Raw genomic sequence first — 8,976 nt, forward strand, 5'->3', positions numbered from 1 at the left:
GGGAGGTGGTGAAATCACCGCCTCTGGAGGTGTTCAAGAACCGTGTAGATGTCATGCTGAGGGACATGGTTAGTGGACATGGTGGGGATGAGTTGACAGTTGGAATGATCTTAGTGATCTTTTCCAATCTTCGTGGTTCTATTATTCTATGAAATCTGGAAGAACCCTAAGCTTTCTACACTGTGAAGTGTTTTCATGAGTCATTCAGTGCTTCCTTTCAGGGGCTCTCACCTATTTATGCAACAAAAAGCAAACAGAACTTCTCGTTATTGGTTTAATGATGTCATTGCACAGCTAATTTGTTTGCTGCAAATCTTTGCAGGCTTTAAATTTGCAGTCCAAGTTCATACAAGGTTTGTAATTTATACTCCTGAGAGGCAGCACCAATTCACACTAGTCATCTCAGTGTGTCCTAAATGGAGGACTCCAGACATGTAACAGAAAGAATCCCATTAATAAGGAAAAGTTCCATTGCTATGAGATTTCTTGCCTCTGGTATAAAAAGCTTCTGCATTGGAAGGGTCATGCAACACTGGAGCAAGTACCCAGAGACACTGTGGCATCTCCAGCCATGAAAGTTTCCAAGATTGAGCTGTACAAAACTGTGGCTGATGTGACCCAACATGTGTGATATCTCTGCTTCAAGCAGGAGGTCAGGCTAAAGCTTTTTGCAATCTACATTTCTACAATACTGTGACATCTTGCAGCCTCGATATATTTCTGTTGCAAAGAATTTTCCACGCTAAAAAATGAGAGATTAAGCACATTTGCATGGGCTGAATGTATAGTTGATTTTTAAACCATCCTTAGATGAAAACTATGAGCATTTGAGAGGCACACGCTGATGGACTTGTGCTGATGTGTACAATACTGAGGGCTTTTTAGAAGACACTGGCTGCAACCACATGCCATGATGCCAACTCTCTTACTACAGAGGGGAATGTCAGAAAGGGACAGTTGACCTTTAAGTCCGCAGCACAATTGTGTAAAATTTCCCTTCACAGTGAGGAGCTAGTCAAATGTCACCATTCACTGTAGAACCGGTCAGAGCACAGGGCAAAGCTGCTGCCTTTTTTGCACTACAGCTCTGAAACAAGACATTTGTGTTTTTCATCTCTTGTTCAGGAAAGCAGCTTTAGCATTAAGTCTCTCTCTGCAAAGCAAATGGAACTGGAGATTTCACGTGCTTTCAGATCTCTGTAAAGGAGAAAACATTTTATGAAGACTGCCCATGACCAAGGTGGCTGCCAATGCTGAGTCACAAGTTATTCCACGTGATGATGGGCACTGTCATCCAAAGTCATTTTCAGATACCGCAAAATGATTTCCTTGCAGCGGAGTAACAGTTGTTGAGTGTTGTAGGCTCTTTCATGTTCCAGCTGCCTCTTTTACCTTCTCATTGAAAAGCATCCTCTGTTCATCCAGGTTATGAATCAAGCTTCACATTCATCTCCCTACACTGCTCTGAACCAGTGTGACTAATGCTTGCCCTTTAAGCATCCGGTGACACTTAACAAACTTGTCTGCTACAGACCAAATTTACTTCAGGAAAGGCAAGCCTGAATTGCCCTCGCAGCATAAAGCACTTTACTCATCTGGTTCCCTGCTCATTCTAAACATTATAACATTGAATTGTTCTCATAGTTCCCAGGATATGTGTATGTGCACACACACGTGTGTAGGGATCAGACAGAATCATAGAAACATTAAGGTTGGAAAAGACCTCTAAGATCATCTAGTCCAACTGTCCACCTATCACCAGTACTGCCCACTAACATCAACACGTTTCTTGAACACCCTCAGGAACAGTGACTCCACCACCTCCTTGGGCAGCCTGTGCCAATGCCTCACCACTCTTTCTGAGTTTTTTCTCAATACTCAACCTGAACTTCCCCTGGTGCAACTTAATGCTATTCCCTCTCATCCTTACACTGCTACCTGGAAGAGACCAATTTCCAGCTCACCACAGCCTCCTTTCAGGTCATTTCAGAGTATGATAAGGTCTCCCCTGAGCCTCCTTTTCTCCAGACTGAACGCTCCCAAGTCCCACAGTTGCTCCCCGTAGGACTTGTGCTGCAGACCTTCACAGCTTTGTTGCCATTTTCTGGGAGGATAGAAGCAGAGAAGTTAAAATAAAACACATGCACAGTGGGTTCAAAGAGTGTTTGGTTTACTTTTCTATATGGAATTCTCTAAAATGAAGAGGCACAGCATTTCAGAACCTGGCTTTAAGACAGCTTTGCCATTCACAAAATCTGGCTTGAATGGAGGAGTCTCAGCAGATGTTATGAACCAGCAGCTTCAGAGTGGGTGGCAAAATTAGACAGAATCAATCTTTCCATCCCTCGGAGCAGACACAGCAGCAGGTGTGGGTGGGGACTGAAGATGCATCACAAGGGAACACAAACAGCCTATTAAAAAAAAATCGTTTTGAGGGATAATTGTTGCCAACACTGACATAATGCTCATGCTGTCTGCAAAACTATTGTCCCAGAAAACCCCTCTTAGCCTAGAGGAAGCCTAGAAAAGAATAAGCATTGAAAATATAGTAAGCCTTTCCTTTAAATTTCCTTCTATCTATCTGGAATCAGCTTGGTTATGAATTAAGCACTATGGCAGTAGCCAAGCCCCACTAAAAATGAAAGAAAAAAACCACCTCCAATTATTTTGCCACTTCTTGAAAATGTATCTTCTCAATACCCTGAGAATCATCCCTCTGCTCCTCAAGGAACATCACTGTGGAAGTGGCTCTGCTGATCTCAACTCAGAGGTAGGTAACAGTAGCATCCTGTATTTTGGTGCAAACAGGAATCACGGTAGGGAAATGTGAACTCATTAACTTCTGCTACACCGAGAGCGTGAGGTGCCATCTCATATTCTGTAAGTGTTAGTGAATGTGGCAAAAAAACTGCATCTTCAAACCATCCTTTTTGTCAGATAGGTTATTATTCAGTTCCTGCAAAGCCAAGAGCAAATTTTGCTAACGTGATCAGATTACAAGGAGTCTCAAATCGTTCTGTGATGTAGGAGCTCATCCTTGGGTGTGTGAGTGAGCAGCAGATCTACTAACCTATCTGGAGTAAAGTGATCTTTTTCTTTGATTAAAGAAGGTCTTTTATGTACACTAGAATAAACAAATAAGATGTGTAAAATCTCTCTTGCACCTTCCCCTGTGTGTTCCCACAATATCTTCAGTGTGAGCCTTTAATAGTGCTCAGAAGTGTGTTAACTGAGCCACAAAAGACCTAGAGAGTGGCTGTAATTTTTTGTGCTGCAATTTTTTGAGCGACAGCCTGAAAAATGCATGTTAAGTACTGTCATGGGAAGAAAGATCTTTTCTCATTGCTTGGAGGGTAAGCGCATGCCTGGTCAAAGGAACATCCCCTCTTAGAGACCTAGACAGTACATTACCTCTTTAATGGCTCTCATAAATCCTCTGGACGCAGTCTTGTTACCTAGGTAATGAACAACTGACATCATTTAACTGAACTTATATGTAAAGCATTTGATACTGTCCCACACAAAATCCTTGCCTCTGAAAGGGAGAAAGGTGTGTGTGATGGATGGCTATTTGATGGACAAGGAACTGGCTGTACAGTAGCATTCAAAGAGTTGTGATCAAGGGCTCACTGTCCAGGTGGAGATCAGTGATAAGTTTTGTTCCTCAGGGGTCTGTATTGGGACCTATACTATTTAACATCTTTGTTGGTGACAATAGCAGTGGGATTGAGTGCATCCTCAGCAAGTTTGTAGATGACACCAAACTGTGTGGTATGATCAACATGTTGGAGGGAAGGCATGCCATCCAGAGAGACCTGGACAGGCTTGAGAGGTGTGCTTGTGTAAGCCTCATGAAGTTCAACAAGGCCAAGGGCAAGATCCTGCACCTGGGTCAGGTCAATCCCAAAGATGAATACAGACTTAGAGATGACTGCCTTGAGAGGAGCCCTGCAGAGAAATAGTACTTGGAAACAGTGGCAGATAAAAAGCTCAACACAAGTCCATTGTGCACTTGCAGTCCAGAACAGCCCAGAAAGCCAACCATATCATGGACTGCATAAAAAGAAGCATGGCTGGTAGGGAGAGGGAGGTTATCCTGTCCATTTGCTCTGTGCTGGTGATACAGCATTTAGCTCTGGGGCCCCAGCACAAGGATATGGACCTCTTAAAGCAGGTCCAGAAGAGGACCATGAAAATGATAAGAGGGCAGGAGCACCTCTCCTGTGAATTGAGGCTGAGAAAGTTGAGATTGTACAGTCTTGAGAAGAGGAGGTTCTGGGGAGACCTTACAGCAGCATTCCAGTACCTAAAGGCAGCCTACAGGAAGGATGGGGAGGGACTCTTTACCAGTGAGTGCAGTGGTATGATAAGGGGTAACAGTTTTAAGCTAAAAAAGGATAGGTTTAGATTAGATACTAGGAAGAAATTGTTGGTCCAAGCATGGTGAGGCACTGGCATAAACTGCTCAGAGATGTCATGGATGCCCCATCCATGGAAGAATTCAAGACCAGGCCTTGGACAACCTGAGCTGCTGGAAAGTGTTCCTGTCCTTGGCAGGGGTTGGAACTGGATGGGCTTTAATGTCCCTTCCAACCCAAACCATTCTGTGGTTCAGTGGCTCAGTGGTTCTGTGATTCTACGATTCTATGATTCTGTGGTTCTGTGGTTCAATTCAAGATCTTCCTAAGGGTTAAAGGTATTTTCCTTGGCCAGCTTGAGCCCTTGTCCCTATTTTGTGAGTTGTGAGCTAAAGTACAAAGAAACTTCAGTCAAAAGTCATAGAGGAAGTCAGAGGGAGGGGAACTGAACACCACTAAATGAGCCCAGCATCTGGATCACGAGGCACAGCCCAAATGAATCTGCAAAGCTCATAGCAAAACAAGGAGATAACAAATATTTATGTAACAAGTATTTGGAATGCAAATGGTGTCCATTTGGTTATGCAGTGCAAAACTTCCCTGTGATAATACCAGGAATAAAGTGGCTGGTTTGCTCAAAGTTGTACAAATACCACTTCCACAATGCAACACATACTGTGATTTTATCTGACGTGCATTCCTCCACCACCTGAGGTGCCCTCTTCCCATAGTATCTGTATGTCACTGTATAGCTTGCAGGCCAAATAAAAGCTCAGCCTCTCACTCCAGCTGCGTTCAAGGAAAATGTTTGGATTTGGTCATTGGGTTTTCTTGTTTTTCAAAATGATGTTGTGAATGTTATTGGAAAGATGAGTCAGGGAAATGAGTTTTGTAGTTCTGGAAGCAAGGGCTATTGCCTGTTTTTTTTTAAATACTGTAACCCCAAGGAGCCTCAGGGCAGCCTCTGAACTAGGTTTTGGCTCTACTTTCTAACATTATCCTAGAAAAAGACAAATATCCTGAGTCATCTGGTGTCTGTGTTTAATAAACCTTTCTCTCGCCTGAAGTAAAAGGGCTTTGTTTGATCAAAAGTGGGTGAATCATAAATATTTGGCTCTAAACTTTATTATTTCATAGTAAAGGAGCAAATAAGAAGCAGTATATCTGAATGCACAGCAATGCTAATTTTGTCTGGTGTGCTTTGCTATTTTCAATCTCCACAATAACAGCCATGTGACAGAGCAAAACTTCCTTTCCTTCAAAACAGCCCTCTGGATTAAAAAAAAAAAAAAGGAACCAGTTTAATATCAAATGGGAGAAATTACTTTTTAAATGGGTATCAGTTTTAAACTGCATGCTCTCAGGCTATTAGAAAAGTGTTTTTCTTGGATTTGAGCTACCACACTCTATGCAGTTATGCTAAAATGGAAATGCCTAGATTTTGAAACCTTAATAACAGGGTAGCAACTGAGATTTTTCAACATCTGCATAGTGTAACCTTCAAATTTGTGTTGCATTTATACCATAAGCCCCAAATCCTATGCCTCTGCTGCTAAACCACTCATGCAACTGCAGGGTCCCTGGTACAAAACAGATGTTGATATGGTGGAATGAGCCCCGTGGAGCACCACCAAAGTGCTTGGGGATGGAGCACCAGTTGTGCTCTGGAGGTGTGTAGAGGTCCCTTTTAATGTAGGTTATTCCATTATTATTCTCTTGTCCTTCTTTGTAGACAGTGCAATGCCACCCTGGTAACGCTTTTGGCTTTGTCTCACTTTCAAAAATGAGGACTTGTAGCCGTGAGATGCCAGGCAGCGCGACTCTATGCCATGTTTCTAGATATGCTTCAACACAATGTGCTTTTGTACACTGAGAACTGAAACCTGGGCCTTGTGTTACTAGGCAGGGTCTTCTAAAAGGCCCTGCAGAAACTTGCAAGGGTCAGGAACTCACGTGCTAGGACAGACCATCCATAGCCACTACCTCCCCTTCCCACTGCAGAGCTTCATCTAGCACCAATGTTTTCTAAGTACAGGTAGGTTGGTTTCCCCAAGCCACAATTCTCCCAGAGTTCCCCTATAAATGTCAGGTATTTTCTATCAAAATAGCTCAGAAGGAAGCTTACTAGAGCATAGAAAAATCATCTCCCTTAATTTTGTTTCACTTTTCTCTTTTACTCTCCTTCACTTAGTTTTGCTTATTTTTTTCTGCAACTTTCTTTTTTCCCCCCATTTTTCTTTTCAAAACCTCAGTAAATTTGTTTACTCCTTGATCTCTGGGAACAATCCTCTTTAATTCTTGTTTTCTGACTAGATTCTTCTTCTGCTGCTCCTTCTGATTCCAGCCTCTTTCCTCATTACTTTAACTTTTACTCTTATTCTTTCTTCTCTTTTCCCTTTTTGAAAATGAACAATTGTCCCTTAAGGCCCTTTTCATTTTCTCCCTCTCCTCCATTCTCTCACCCGTCTTCTTTCTCCTTCTGTGATCTAATCCTTTTTTCTTTCACACAGCTTCCCATTCACTCCATATTCCAGGGTCCATCTCCACCACAATTTCCTGTCTTGTCTTTTTCCTTCAGTTGATTTTTCTCAGCATTAACTGCATGACTAAATAATTGGCCAAGGGTTTGAAGCTTTTTCCTCTTTCCTCCTCCAGGGAAAAGTGCACAGGGAAAAACCCATCCCTTGCCCCATCTGTTGGTGCTGGCTATGCGACATTATCCTGTTGCTCCTCAAGTATTTCCACACAGGGAGTGAAGCAGCTAAGACATCCCAGAGGTGCCTCCTCCTCAGGAAATTCTGCTGTGTCTCCATTCCAACTCTTTCTACCTACACTGGTTTTGCCAGATGACCTAATGAGATGGTACCTACATCTGTCTTCTGTCCAGTGCAGGGGAGTTGGACCAGATGACCGCTAAGGGTCCCTTCCAACTCAAACAGTTCTATGAGTCTTTCAGAAGCTGCTGCTCACGATGTCCCCAGTGGGCACCTTCAAATAACAGCCTGCTTCTAATTTTGAACAGCATCTTCTGATGACCCTTCCAAAGACTCCTGAGCAAACCACACAGGCCCCACTCCCTAAAATATAGTAACAACATCTTGAGGTGTGTTCTCTCCAGACAAAGAAGGAAAACACACAGCTCTCTTTTTCCCTTCAGGACAAGCCAAACATGACAAACTTCTGTGCACCGTGCGCTGTGCTCTCAAGCTGTCCTCTCCATATAAATCATATCTCAAGTCTGTTTTGTAGCCAGTCACTTAAGTATATTTCCAGAAAAGTGCCTCAGAACATGAAAGAAAAGACACCAGAAAACGGCAGCACATTTAAAAGCTGGGCTTTGTTTCCCATCCAAGGTTAATTTTTGGATTCTCTGAAACTACAGATGGATGACAAGAAACACGGAATATTGAGAGAGTGTAATAATCTTGTGTAAACCTCTCACACACACCCACTCTCCCTTTTCTGAACCCGGGTGAGTCAGACAAGTCAATTTCAGGAAAAAATGACTTTGAAAAAGAACCCCTCAGTGCCAAGCTCCTGGGGACGGACGGAAGGTGCTGCCTTGATCTCACCCTGCTAGGACAACCAAACAGCCCTGGCTGATACAGATGTACAACAAGGGAAAGCAAGCCTCACACAGCAGCCAGTCCCTCTTACTTAGATATATTTAACACAGCAGGCAGGGTTTCAGCAGCTTCTGTAGGATTAAAGGTGACACAAGTGTAAGGATTCAGTGGAGTGCAGAGGCCATCTGCTGCATGCCTCTTCATACCAGTTGTCCTATTCTTTCTGTGCCCACTCTGGCAAGATCTATAAGCAAGTTCCCTTATGGCAAATGCAAATATATATGCCGCTGGATGACTTTGTTAAAAATTGTTTTCATCCAGAAGGAACAAGACATCAGTTTGTACCTGACGACCCACTCAGTTTTAGCAACTACCCAATGGCTCTACATTAAAATCCTAGGGATAATAAATAGTTCAGAGAATCATGTAATTGTAGAATCATGAAGATTGGAAAAGACCTCTAAGATCACCTAGTCCAACTGTCAGCCTATCCCCACCATGACTACCAACCATGACCCTCAGTGCCAAATCTATGCGGTTTTTGAACAACTCCAGGCACTGTGACTCCATCACCTCCCTGAGAAGCTTCATTTCTACACAGTGAAGATATGAGTACAGAAGATTCTGGTACTGAGATCACCAAACTCATCCTCAACTCATCATCAACAGGTATGGAGCCAGAAACAGGGCAGATTCACCAGCAACAGTTTCCAATAAGAAGGGCAAGATCCCTGTAGGTACAACCACTCAGCTTTGGGTGCTTAGCTTTTGGGACTCCAGCTTCTGTGTTCCCTTGGTAACACACTGGTCCATGCACACATACACAGCTAGGCAGATCTAAGGCAGGGATTATGAACACCACAAGCAGCCCTGACATGCCTTCAGGTCTATCCAAACCACTTGGCAAGCTCTCCTTCTCTGAGCTGAAAATTCTTGTAAATCCTTATGTGTGACCTCTGATCTTTTTGAAGATATCAGGATATGCCCAGGTAATAGCTAACAGTCATCGATTACAGAGACCAACATTTAATTATGCTGTGAGAGATTCAGGG

Source organism: Lagopus muta, chromosome 1 (assembly GCF_023343835.1).
Source record: "Lagopus muta isolate bLagMut1 chromosome 1, bLagMut1 primary, whole genome shotgun sequence".
Lineage (NCBI taxonomy): Eukaryota > Metazoa > Chordata > Aves > Galliformes > Phasianidae > Lagopus > Lagopus muta.